The 14,683-nt window shown below is 42.4% G+C and overlaps 1 protein-coding gene across 1 annotated transcript in view; it reads right to left on the bottom strand.

The window, feature by feature from the left end:
* The window catches only part of LSAMP (limbic system associated membrane protein), a 1,042,261-nt gene that overhangs the window by 597,098 nt on the left and 430,480 nt on the right, over positions 1 to 14,683 (bottom strand). The gene's annotated exons all lie outside the window — the stretch shown is intronic.

Here is a 14,683-nt window from a genome sequence, read left to right as displayed (position 1 = left end):
TGACCTGTGAACTCGGCACGCGCCAGCATTACAAAATCTACACGTATCATGGGCCTGATCCCCATTCTGTCGCTGCAGAACCATCAGTCTAACTCCACTGATGCCAAAAGGACATATGCTTGTTCAATGCCAACATCAGTCAGAAGAGAAATCAAGCCCTGTGCATTTTTTAAAACTCCCCTGATGCCTCTTTCTGGCTGTGGAAAATACTTTCACTGCACGCTTGGGTAATACAATGTTCTGAGAGTGGCTAGTGAGCAAGCAGCTTGTTACATTGCCCCAAACTCCAGCAACAGTGTTTTATAAATCCAGAGATAGGCAGGATAGTGCTTAAAAACATGTTCTCACCTTGCTTTATTTATCTGACAGGGATGGGAGGTCACATAAAGCATTCCGGTGAAACGTTATGCAGAAGAGACTACTGTTTGATATACTGGAAACATCTGGGGGATGCAACCTCACATTGGATAAACAAGCATTTTATACCACAGATATTTGGGTGAATAATGTTTGGCTGTATTAAGTAAAGAATAATTATATTAAGAGTAAATGAAATTTTACCAAAGAGGCAAAAAGGAATTACAAATTGAACGCTTCATCCCCCTGTTATTTGTGCTGCAATGAAGTGTCCTAAAGGCAGTCATTGTGCCAGGTTCTGCACAAGTCATTTTATAATCAATGGTTTTTCTCCTTTGAAACATTAGTTTCTAAAGATGAGAACCACACCCTGCAGGGTTTTTTTCATTGTTTGGTTGATTTTTTAAAGCAGAAGGATTTCTTTTCGAGCCAAATAGAAAAAGAAATCATCTTTCCAATTTTTAAAAAGCTAAAACAACATGAACCAAGTGCATCTTAAAGGCTTAGGAATCAAATAGATAAACCTGAGGCTAATTACATTTTAAAACCACATGATCTCAAAGCTCACCCTTCCCAGTTCCTTGGATGCCCAACTTGTCAATGGCCTGAACTTCTTGTTCATGTGCCTCTTTCCCGGATTCTTCCTGCTACGCCTGGACTCTTAAAGGACAACATGGAAATCTCTAGTTATTTAGCAAAGTTTCCTTGTTTTTTTTGTTTTTTATTTCATAGGAGGACAAGGGAGACACACTTGTGGAAAGCTAAAGATGTTTGCTTACTAGATACAGGCTCTGTCTGAAAATGTTTGCACTTTTGTGCGTCTTGAAGGGCCTGTGTAGTGAAAGCAGCCTCCCTCATTTGCATGTGAAGAGCCTCAGAAGCAGAGCAGCATCTCTGGCTGTGCACAGCGAAGTGCTCTCCTCCCCGTCTCCTTACTGGATTATGAAGTGCTCTCATAAACTGTCAGACTGACACCTGCAGCGAGCAGCACTCGGGAGTGTCCAAGCAGCAAGCGAGAGCACTTTACCATTCCAGAAAGACAGGGAGGAAATCAGGGGAGCCCTTACAAAGTAAAGAAATTCATACAGAGACAGAGAGCTGCAATTAAGAGTGGCTGGCACTGAAGGGGAATCTTTTTTCCATTTTAATTTCTGAAGTGCCGCGGGAGTATAAGGAGCACCTGCATTTGCATATCTAAAGCACAAGGTACCCTTTCCTTTTCAAGCAAAGGGGTGCCAGGGACTCTGGTGTGTCCTCTTGCTGCTCCTGCCTAGTGTGCTGTCTAGCATTATATTTTCAAATGGATCTCAATATTCAACAGTTGGCACTTTCACTGCAGCCTTTGCAATCCTAATGACAAGGCAGAATCTCTTCTTTTCTTCCTCTTTGCATGAAGAAGCGTTACTATGTTCTAGCTGCTTTCCCAATTCTCAGGAAGACATGATCCCTGTTCCAGGGAACTTTTAAAGACTAAAACGTAGGCAGAGGTTAGCAGCAGGAGAGTACACACAGGCCATTTTATACAAACCCAGTAAATCTCTCTGAAATTGATATGAAGAAAAACATATTTGTACTTGCAACATACAGTGATAATGGATATAAAGTATCATATTTCTGCATAACATTTTACAGGCACAAATAAAAAGGCAAAGGGGTATGTATTTATTCCAGAGGGTGGGATTCACATTTCTCATAATGTATGAACATCTCTTCTGGTATGTAGTGATGTCCCTGGCCTGGAGGAAACCAGTCCAGCTGATGTGTGTGCCTGGCCTACAAACATATACGGGGATGCCACAGCTCCCAGTGCTGCATGACAACACAAACTCTTTGGTAGGGAAAAAGTCTTCAAGCCCCTGACGTATTCCATGTACTCAATTTGGCAGGCAACCGACTTAACTTAAGCCATGTGAGAAAAGTACAGGTCTCTTTCCAAAGCAAAGGAACAGTAGAAAAGAATAGAAGGGATGGCAAAAGCAATGTCAAGCTCAAAAGTAGAAGACTAAGACTCATGTTCAATCATTATGAAAGGTACCAAGGAAAGTTACCCTTACATGGTGAGAAAGGTGAGAAAAGAGCCAGCCTCTAGGGAGAAGAGCAAAGGATAGTAAAAGTGACAATAACCATGGGTTTCAGTGGGGATGATTAGATTGCATCTGAATGACTATTGTGCTGAAAGTAGGGCAAAACCACAACTGTTTGGGGAAAAATAACAAAGGTAACTGAAATGCAGAAAAAACAGAGGCTATAGAAAGGTAGGAAAAAATTGGAGATAGGCCTCTCCCAATTTGTCAGGCCAATTTATAGAAGCACATCTTCCCCCTTCCTCTTACAAGCCCATCTGTATTACCTGGATTTGGGCCTAACATGGGACGGTATGAATCAGTTTACACAAGAGATTGTGCATGTCAAAGCCTAAGTGAGGCAGTGCATGAGACCAGGGAACTGGATACATGCCTGAGTTCGTGTGCATGAGGGCTGACGCAGGTATGTGTGCTTAAGCGGTAGCGAGTGACACAGGCATGCTATTCCAAGTGCTTCACTTAGCAAATGAACTCCATAATATTCCCCCTGAAATTGGTTGCTCCCAGGTGTTTAACGAATGGTTGGTCAGTTAATGGCCTGAGGCAAAGCCAAGGAAGGTTAACACACTGACAAAGCGGACATTAACTATGATAACAACTGTTTTCATGGAGGATTATTGCTATTATAAACCTTATTAAACATCATAATGCCAACAATCATTCCCCACTTTTTCCTTGTCTTTCATATAAAGTTACTGTCATCTTTGATGCAGCAGAGCAAACAGCACAGCCAAAATCTTAGGCCTTCAACTTTTAACAGTCACTTTTCTATTGGTTAGAGTGCAAGAAATATCAGACTTTGGCTGGAAGATACCCCAGAATACAGAAAGCCTCAAGTAAGGCTCCAGCCTTTTATGCTGGAGTAAGGAAAGGAAGAGACTTGTGTCCACCAGGCAATTTGGTTGGCTTGAACAGAACCGAGCTTTAAATTCATGAGGAGAAGTGATGCAGCTAGAGATGCCCACTGATGCACTTCTTGGGTGGGGGGGGAAGGGGAGGGGGCACAGAAACTGGGGTCCACCATACAATATCGCTTCTAGTTTATCCATATCTAACTGAAACGGCAAAGAAAAAGAGTTAGAGAAAAACAGTGCAATTGGCTACCTTAAATCAAGCCAAGGCACTGCAGGTAATGCCTCATCCCTGTGCCACAAGCCATAAAAGAGCACATCCAGGAAGACTTGGTTTAGCAACCCGTTCAGATGGAGTTCCCTTGTTTCACACTGTGGCACAGCTGCTACCACCACCAATTATGGAAACAGAATACTGGGACTTTCCATAGCACTGTTTTTCAACTTTTTCTCCATGTACAGATCCCTCCAAATTTTCCAGTGGGAGTGTCGATTCCAGCATAGTAAATATACTTTCTGTCAAGGGCTTGCCTTCTGACTTATATTTCATGGACTTCTTAGAAGTCCCTGATGGGTTGATACACGGGTGCCTCTGTTCAGGGTTACCAGGTGCTGCCCACTTAAGCATTGCTTTTCTTAGGAAACCTGTGAAAATCATTGTCTGAAGTGGAAGATGTATAGCAGTTTTTTTCAGCATCTCTTTATGCTTAAGATATGCTTGAGACTTGAAACAGAATGTTCTGTTAGGGAAAAAATAAGCTGTATGGTACATGCTTTGGAGGGCAGGGGGAAGGCATCCAACCGCAAAAGCTGTTAAAGATGGAAATCAAGAAGCAAAAGTTACGGATGCTAATGAGGTACCATTACAGAATCACTTCACAGTATTCAGAAACTACAACAAAAGAAATGATTTTCTTTAGTAGCAAAGATTAAGATAAGGTATCATAAGCATTACCCTGCAAAGACTGCAACCCAATCTCTCAAGAAGATTCAAGAGCCACGGCAACAATTAGGCCACCAAGGGCTCAAGAAGATAAGTGTAATTAAAATCCTCAGCGCAGAGATCAGTGACCTAACAATGCATGATCTTGTCAGCTCTGCCACATCAGCCTCCATTTATTGGTGGATGACCACAAGGGAAATGGAATGCATAGAGGTTGGCCATAGATTTGTTTTACAGGGTTGTGGGAAGGGAAAGGAGAAGGTACAGTATCATCTATACATTTGAAATAAAGCAATCAATGGAAGTTACAGAATCTAAATCTCAATTAGGTTTTCAAGTTTAAAAATGGAAAAGACCAAGATGAGATTGCTGAGATGTTTGCATCCAACCTATATGATAAATGTGTTTAATAATAGTTGTACTTTAAACTTTGCTATCTCCTTCCACTTTAAGATCTCAAAAGGCTTTGCAAGCTTTAGAAATAAAGCCTCATAATACCTCTGCAAGGTCAGCACTATTATTCTCATCTGTGGAAGTGAAATAACTTGGCCAAGGTCACATACAGAGAGTCAGTAGCAGAGCTGGGAATAAAACCCCTCTCTTTTGGCTCTTAGTTATGTACGTTTAAGGTGACCTGCAAAGGAAAAATACTTGGGTTGGTGCCCATTTTTTTTCTTCTCATTTTTATGATGAATAAAGAAGGTCTAAAGATTTTTTTGAGAATTTGTAGAAACTGGCCTGAAGGACAACAGTGGTACTTTAAACAGGAACAATACAGATTTATTTTTCAAGCACTTTGAAATTTGCAGCAAAAAAAAGTGCTAAATTAAATGCTGGTTAATAAATAACAACAATAATGATAATAATAATCATCTGCTGTAGCACTGACAGAATAACTCACTATGTGAGTGCTGTATTTGAGAATAAAACTAAAATGCCTCTGATACAATTACTCTATCTCATTTATGGCTATGCCACAGTGGTATAATTATAATTATTCCACTATAGTTCTACCACTTCATTTCCCTGTGTAAAATAAGCCCTAAGGGATTCTTTTTCTGCTTCTATTCAACATTTGAAATTTATATTCTTTCTACCATAGACATCCTCAGATGAGTGGAAAATTCAGAAAACTACCGCATCTCAGGAGACCCAGGGGCACATCTACAGATATCATTAAGTTGTTGTAACTCTATGATACTTACATCACCTGAGGATCTGCTTTTAAAAGGTGAGGAGGAGGGATCTGGAAGAAATTGAGTTCGTTTTATTTGGTTTAAACCACATGGAACTTAAATGAATAGGAAGTCATGAGAAGAACAGTTTTCCAGGGAAAACAAACAATCCTCAAAACCCCAAATCCTCTCCTGCCCCTCCAATTAAGTGGACTGCATGAACCATGGCTGCTCAGATGCTTAACCTCTCTAAAAAAACAGAGTACTCTTTGGCATTCTGAACATACCCAAGATTAAAACATCAGCACCTTTATAAAGAAAACACCACAAACTCCACAGGCTCCAATGTGTTTTTCCTTTCCACAGAAGAAGAAAAACCAAGATACACCCATTTAAACAGGAATCATATTTCATGCCAGACACCAAAACTGGAGCACCAGTTTCAACACTCAAAGGGAAAATCCTACCTTGTGAATCTGTAATGTCATTCACAGAACAGCCACCATTTCACCCAGAAGTTTTTACTAACTGGAGCGTTCTGACCATAGTCAGGGTAGGACATCCATCAGGAAAATTATGTGATATACCTTTATCCCCACTGTGCCTCCTATTTCATGACTTTCATTCCTCCAGCACATCTGGCCTTAAGTCACTAGTAAGAGATACAACCACTAGTGTGTACGAACCATGGCTGCTCTGGTGATTAACTGCATTCCCCTAGTAAAGTAAGCCTCCCTGACTCCAGCTTTGTGCTTGCACAAGGGAAAAATGAAGACTGGTGGGAAGAAGGCTAGATAACAACCCTGGAAAAACCAACAGCACAGCTTAGATCTCCGTAGTTGTATGTGCAGACATACTTCTGCAGTACAATTCTGCATCTGTAATCGCACACTGTGTCCTTTCCATCTGATTTGCAGAACATTGCATTATTAATGCTCACCTAATAAATAATGGCAACAATTCATGTCGCAAAATCCCTTGAGAAGCCTTGTCATAGGGGCTTGCTGGCAAAACAGTTCCCATGAATTTCTGACCCTAGACAGAAGCATGTTTGTGTCATCTGAAATGAAGGCAAATAAAGACTTGCTCCTTTTGGATATTCATACTATGCCAGTGATTTCCACCGGATCACTGCATTTTAAGCACCTAGTTGAGGCAGCAGGAATCACAGAGAGTCAAAATAAGATGACATGCTTGAAACACAAACAAGAAAGGGAAAGGCACCTCCAGTTACAGGTGCCACCTAGGAAAGATCTCTGGCATCATCAGCAGAAGGTGCACTCCTGGCACCTCTGGCACCAGCACCGTGACAGCACAAAACCTACAAACATCCTCCATGACAGAAAGCTTCATGGGAAGCCTGCCTTTGAAGGGCTGGATGATTGTTGACCTCTGTATATCTTTACACCACATGTGTTCATACTGTCAGCAAAAGACACATAGGAAGAGCAGACTCACAAGCAAACAACTTCAAGTGAATGAAATGGAAATATGTGAACTGGCCAACATATGAGAAAACTTGCTACTGGTAGAAAAACATATGGTTGCCAAATGCTACTTCTTGCACAGTCAGAGTATCTGTACTACTGTTATTTGAGGCAGCTCACTCCTCCTCTATTTCTAGCTAAATCTCCAGGACAGGAGGAAAAATGCCAGACTTCTGAAGGTTATTACATAGGCCGTGTTCAGAAAGCTCACTCTGCTGCTGCTGGGTCTCACCGCACATGCTGCAAAGCACTGGCATTAACTCACCAGAACAGGCAAAGAGACCATCCATTCAACATGCATAAAGCACACAGTGGCCATCAGAGGGTAAAGACTTACACAGTTGTAACTAACCTGCAGTGTATTTCTGCTAATGACCAAGAGCTAAGTTCATACTCTGTATCTGGCACCAATCCCTTTGCCAAGACAGTGATCTTTTCCCAGGCATGCATTTGATCCAGAAGGCCTCAGGATGATAAAGGTGATGGCACTACTAAACAAAAAGTGCCAGAGTGCTGATTCCCACTTGCTGTGGGGCTCAGGTGCAGAAAGAGTAGGTACACAGGAAGAACCATCGTGATGGAAGAAGTTCCCTGGAAGGAGTTTGATCCGGAAACCAAGGCCGGGGGAAGGAAAAGAAGGAAAGCGTAAGACTAAATACAGCAAGTGTGTTCACCAAGACTCTTTTCAGTACATTCCTGGGGAAGGAAGTCTCTCTCTGAGAGAAGAAAGTGATCCAAAAGGAAGACATTTAACAAATCAAATCATAGCTTCTACTTTAACATAGCCATCGCAGCACAAAGAGCTGGCAACGTGACCCACTTAAAATGAGCAGGCAGGGGAGAAGTGGCAACAAGCCAGTTCATTTCAGCAAAAATCTGACCTAAGAACCCATAATGCTTCCTTTGCAGAGTGCTCTGTTGACTGGGCAGGGTGCTCCTAACTGCAGTTCCCAAAACTGAAAGCTCACCAGTGAATCAAGGGGGTGACACAGTGAATCATTGTTCTTGTAAACATCCCCTCAAAGATGCAGCTCTTCCAAACATGGAAACACAGCCTTTCAGCACTACATCAGGATTGGCCATGTGCAGGTAACACTGGAGAGAAATTTTCCATCTAGCTTTGATCCCCAAGCAAAACAACTGCCCCACACCATGTACACTGTTCCTGTTAGCCCTCCAGAACTGTCACTCTACTCCTCTCTTAGGATGAAAAGAGGAAAGAGGAAAAAGAGCCTGTGTTCATCTGGGCTCTTACACACGAGGCACCATCCCAGTAAAAATAACAGACATGCGCTGTTACACAGAAATCAACACTCCCTCTCTCTGGTCCCAGGGTCTTTATTCCAGCCTGGCAGCATAGGAGTATTATGTTATTGACAGCGTCAGTGTTTCCTAAGACAGAAACACAGTCGTTACGCAGGGGTCCATCCCTAGGACTAAAAAGTTCAATTTCAGATGGCAGGAAGACAGAAGTGTTTTACTCTGTAAAAGTATATTCTACCAAAAGCTGCTGCAGTGTGCATGCTGTGTTCCCACAGCACCTTCCTTCAACATACCCCTAAGGAAAAAGGGTTATGATTTTTAGGAAGGGAAGGGGACAATCAGAGGTGCATAGGAAAAGCAGGTAGACTGGTAGGTGAGGAAGGGATATTTGTAACCAGTAGGAAGGGAGAGTGTTATCTAAAGTTGGTTGGAGAATGAAAGAGATCCAAGCATTTTAATCCTGTGCCATCTGTAGACATATATTTAATTTGCCCATTCATTTATTTTTAGTCTTTCCTGGAGTAAAGGAAATAGGGGGAGAGAGGAAGGAAAGAAATTTTTGCTTCTATAACTGTAAAGGCTGTCTAAATTTTGAAAAGTGATTGCAGTGGTAGGCAGGATTTTGGCTCCATTGCCTTAAGGACTGAATTCCTCCTTAAAGGCACAGCACAAACGGTCGTAGCGCAAACTTTCTCCTAGACATTACCCCTAAACCCTGCTTCATCTCTCATTTGAAGGAATTGTTTCTGATGGAGAGAGTAACAGCCATGTGTCTTACTCTCTTCAATTCCTGGCCACCGTGCTTGGACACCAAGCAATGGATTTAAGTTGGTGGTATGGGCTAGAGTGTTTAGAGCAACGTGGAAATTGTTACAAGCAACATGAATTAAGGCTTGGCAAAACTTATTTCACATATTTAAAGTAAATCTACAATGGGTGAAAATTACCCATCTAGCAATTGGAAAAAAAAAAGTCCAAGAAGTCAAGATAAAGGGATCTACATCCTATAATTAATCTTCAGAGCACCCATTTCCTTACATGGATTTTTTTTTTTTTTTTAAGTAATGTTTAGGTCTTTAGAGCACTGCTGCTCAGGAAATATCATAGAAGCATCACATGTCACTAAGGTGTTGGTGTTTTAACCAACATAATATCCAGCCCTGCATACACAACCATTATTACAGCAACAGCAGCTTGAAACACCTTTTCCTTCAGTACGATTCTCACTGGCAATACGCATTGCCCTCCCTTACTTCTGAGCTGGAGGTTTTCACCATGTTCCCTTTGATCACTTGCCAGCGCCTGATGAGTCAGAGGCCTGATTTCAAGGCTCACAAGGCAGACCTGCTACATCCACTTCCGTCTCCTCCTCTCCCCCAGTGGTAGTAGATGGCTTTATACCATCCGAAGGTTCCCCTAGGAGAGAAGACTTCTCAGCCAGCTGTTGAAGCTAGTCCCTGACAGCACAAACAGAAAGACATAGGGCAGGGGATTGGGCCCAGCTGCAGATTGAGGCACCCTGCAAAATCTGTTTTATGCTTACTGCCTGGGCAGACACTTTACAGTGGGTGCAAGCATCCAACAGAACTTGTTTTTTTAAATCTCTTCAGCAGATAACTGGCCTATTTTGCCATTAGAAGCAAGAAACAGTGGAAATGCACCTACTGAACAGGCAGTTGGGTTTATCCAGAGGTTACATAAACATGAAACCTGAGTCATTTTGTTTTTTTCTTTTTTCTTCATAATGGTGTGGGATTTAACCAACACACTGTAGCTGTGCAAAATCTAAATTAAATTCTTACTGAAGACATACTAACTTCAAGCTAGACTTCTCTTTTCCTTTTCTCTCTTCTAATATCCCAAGCAGACAGAATGAACACTGATGATCAATGCAGTTCAGCTGAAGTTCAAAGCAGAACTTCTCATGCAGGAGACTAACTGAGCAATTCAGAAGGGCCACCAAGTAACACACACTGTTAGGAGATAGCCACAAAGCCACAAGGCAGCCCTGGAGTTCAGTGTAGAGGTTATCTTCCCAGATAATGAAAACTCACAGTTACTTGTCTGCCATGTTGCACCTTCTCACCTCGCCCAATTAAAGTCAGGGCAATGCTCCCCTTTTTCTCCCCCTTTCCATTTTCTATTTCCTAAAATGAAATGAACAAAACAAGGATTAACACAAATTAAGGGAAAAAAGGGAAAGATGAAATACAGAGCAGAACACAATAGACTACTGTAGTGAGATGGGAGAAGGTATAGCAAAAAAAAGAGTAGAAGGTCAGCACCTACTTTCACCTATCTATGAAACTGCTCCTCAATTTTACAGGAAATCATAACAGCATAATTCATCTCTACTCTACACAAATCATTGCATCTTACCCACGCTTATATCTGCAGCTGAGCCTCTACCAATCCCTCTCCTTTCAGCGACAGCTTCTGATGGTCCCTCTGGTCCTAGGCTTTCCATCAAGACACTGTACAAAGCTCTTGAAGCCAGCTGGTGTTTCACCCTGCTTCTTCCAGTGTCAGATCTCACCACAGTCTAAACTAAGGGCAGAAAACCTCAGGTGACTCAACAAAGACCCCATTGTAGCTGTTGTGATGTGAGAAATACATCCCAAGTGTTCCGTTTCCCATCACTTTTTGCTAAAACACCAGTACAGTACAGTGGCAGAGTGAATATGTCACCTGATTTAACACTTTCACCACTTGTTATTTTTACAGTCACATACATTACATCATTGAAAAAATCTACAGTGGTAATTTGGAACACGGTTCAAAGGATGAAGGGTCTGAACTTAATATCCAGTAGTGACTCCCTGAGGCACAGGGTGGTTATGTGATATAAATGAACCATGACAGAGAGATCTTGTTGCAAAGATCAGTGATGCTGGGACAACACTGAACAAGCAGCTCCAGAGGGAAATCATGAATCAAAGAAAGCAAGAGAAAACAAATTTTCAGGAGCCAAAAATACTTCTATTTCAGTCCTAAACTGTTCTGGAAAGAGAAGATACAGCCATTATGTTTCCTTTAGGAAATCATAGACTGAACTTTGGGGAAAGGAAGTCATTTTGATAATTGTCCCAAAATTTGAAGCACTGTGAGAGAGGTGTCCCCAAAGACCATTGACTTCTTCAGCTGTGTACGTCCCAGACCTAGGTTTGCTAATGACCATCCCATGGCAGTGCAGAATGCTTCAGGCGTGTATCCTTCACAGTCTCCCTCGAACACCAGGAGCCCACTGCTCCAAGCCCTGCTTCCCTCTTTTAGGAAACCTACAATATAAGGCTATAACCCTCTGGTTGGTGATGATCAACAAACCCTTCCTCCCTAGATCTCCCTCTCTCCTTCCACTTGAGCTTTTTTCTTTCTTTCTTTCTTTTAATATATGAAGGCAATATTTACAGCCAAGGCAGTGCTGAGTAAGATGCAGTGATTATGGTTGATTTTATCACAGCCGTATTACTTAGCTGCAAGGTGAAGCGCTGTGCTAAAATGGATCATGAATCCCTGAAATTGACTATCCGTCACCTTTATAATCCTGATGGAAAGGCAGGTCAGATGGGGCCTGACAACTTCCCATGCAAACAAGACTACAACAGTGATGTCTGCTTGCCTCGAGGCTTTTATTTGTCTGGAGAGGAGGGTGATGTCTTGGGGAATTGGACTAGAGAAAGAAAGAGAGAGAGGAGAAAGTAACTACCCCAACTGCCTCTGCAGGAATCAAGTGTCAACAGCGGAGCCTCTGCGTTTGCACAGAAAGACTGCTGGGGGTGTGGGATGAAAGAACATCACAAGAAACTAAGAATCAGGACTGGAACATGAAGGCCTCCCCCTGGGATGAAGAACAGAACTCAGTTTCAAACCTCAAGAAATAAAATACCACCTCCTCAGCGGGAATTTGCAGCATGACACAAAATCTACAAACAGGGAAACTTTCAAATGTCCAGACAGTCCGATTCATACCTCTGCCAAATTCAGTGCCAGGGCCCTTTGAACAAAGTTGGATCAAAAAAGAGCATACGCAAGTTTGGAGGCCAAATTCACCAGGGTGTTTAGTACATGTGGCCTCCCTGCAACCAAACCTGCAGAGTGATGGCAGTGTTGAATCTCACGCTGGGTGGTTATTTTGAGACAGTCAGCATGGTTGATCAGAAAATGGCTAAGTTATCCCAATGAATCTTCTTGGCTGGCATATGGCCACAGGCAAGAGGGGCTCTCTGGAAGAAAAGCCTAACTAGCATGTTATTGTTTCTACTGGTACTGATGTGCTGCTTCAGGTAAACCTGGAACAGCCATCTTCTTAAGGCAAGATTGGTCGTGAAGTATAAATGCAAGTTGTCTCATTCATACCTCCTGCAGGACTAGGCTCAGGGGTATCCCAGTAGCACCAAACATGATGGGGAGTCCTTGTCCTATTCCCAGCACAGCTTCTGGCTCATCAGGAGGCCGAAGTCATCAGCATTACTGTGCCTTGTCCCTTCCTATGTAAAAGGGGGATAGCACCCTGTATGTCACAGAGATGCTGCACGCTTATTTTTAGAAGTGGGTTAGACTCTTTGAGATCCACAGATAGATGGTATTACAAAAGGGCAAAGACTACTTACATTTTGCTCTTCTCACCTGTCCTTTCTTCCCCTTTCCTCTAGTCCCTCTCCTGGGTAAGTCACATCTCAGCTAAACCTCTTAGTGAGTGATTACATTAGAGATAGTGCTAATTACCAAATATCCTCTGTGTGGTACAATCTTATCAACACCCCACACCTCCTCCCCTGAGGTGAGGGGGCTTGATCCATTTCATAACAGTATCCTAGTTATCTGCTTTAACAAGCTCCATTCCCTCAGGCTTGAAGGTGCCTGTTTTACTTTATTTATTTATTTTATCCTAAGTACAGATTTAAAGCTTTTCTGCTAGAGCCTCTCGCAAGGAGGGAGGTTTTCCCCGGCAACAGACTGCTGGATATTCCCCTTTGTGTATAAAAGGAGCCAGTCACTTCCCAAGCTGTTGTGTTTTAGATATGCACTCAGACACTTTTCCCTTCACACACCATGGAGAGCAAACAGTGCAGTTCTGTCATCTGCGGTAGGGCAGAGAAACTCAATACTCACCCTGCAGCTGTTGACACTGTGCTTTTTGAACACAGGGTATGAAAGGCAGGGCAGAAATAGATCGGTTTAGTGCAAGAACTCCACAAATGCTTTGGCAAGGCAACTAAATCACAGCTGTAATATCGCCTGGTATTTTATTTCTAGAACTTGCGCCTGACCCAAACTCTTGTCAACACCCCTCTCTCCTGCCCTGAGATGCTCCCTGCTAGCCCAGCTTGGTGCTCGCCCCACATTTCTGACATAGTATGTGACGTGCAGCACCTTCATCTAACACAGCTCCGGGCAGATGTGCCCACTGCACAGAAGTTCACAATAACCACCAGAGCAAATGGCTACCCTCAAAGAAACACAAATAACTGCCCTTTTGACCTGTTTTACATTTGGACTTGCATGTCTGGAGGACTAACAACATTAACACGTTGTAGGCACTGTGACCCTGCTGTTTTTTGTAGCAGCACCAACAGTCCCCAAGGTTTTAATGGGCTAATTTCACCTTGTACTATCATCTAGAAAGCAGTTGTTCCCTTACTAGTAGATACTTCAGTGTTATTCTTTCTGGGGGGTTGTTTTTTTCTTCTTTGAAGTTTGTTAGTGGTTTTTTTTTATAATTTGTGTGCATATTACTTGCTGTCCTTGGAATTCATTTTGTTCCCTGCTAATGAAACCTCTGCGTCGCTAACAAAGCAGAAAATAAAAAAGGTAAATAGCACTCTCCAAAAAACAATTTCTTTCTTGTTCTCCACATTCTTGTTGAACAGCATCTGAGGGAATTTTCACCCCAATAAGAAGAGAGAGAAGCAGAAGGTGATGAAGAAGGAGGTGGATGAAGGGGCCAAACACAATTAGTCGGTCTGAAAAGGAAATAATAATTATAATTACACTGTAGACAAATGGGTACCCGGACAGCTGCATGTGTGAAACTCCAGAAAGCACTTGAAGACAGGCAAGCCGTGTGATGGAGCAGAAACCAGTGGTTGCAGACAGATTTGAAGGTGAGACTAGTTCTTCCTGTTTAACCCTTTGGAACTAGGCCAAGGGTTGGCTGCCCTTGCCAGAGTCCAGAGACAGACAACAGGACAGGACACAGAATTTATGAGTACTCCTGTTCTGTGAAACCCCAGTGATGCCTGGTGGCATTGCTGTGAGTGAATGCAAAACAAGGAGGAGGACACTTAGGAACCAGGTGATGCTGTTTTTCCCAAGCATGTGTGCTGCTGCTACCTGTTAGAGAAAAGCTAAAGATGCCCTAGAAAATGTAATTTCTTTGACCTTATTTTTTGTATCTTTTCACACAGGAGAGACATTGTTTTTATTTCTATATGTCTGAATCTGAGCCACAAGGCTGAAATTTTCCAAAATATAGGATTGCCAAAGCAATTCTGAAGTCCCTATTGAAGTTCCTAAATTAATG

This window comes from Apteryx rowi, unplaced genomic scaffold, assembly GCF_003343035.1.
Source record: "Apteryx rowi isolate R43461 unplaced genomic scaffold, aptRow1 scaffold_134, whole genome shotgun sequence".
NCBI lineage: Eukaryota > Metazoa > Chordata > Aves > Apterygiformes > Apterygidae > Apteryx > Apteryx rowi.
This window is presented reverse-complemented; position numbering and strand designations above follow the sequence as displayed.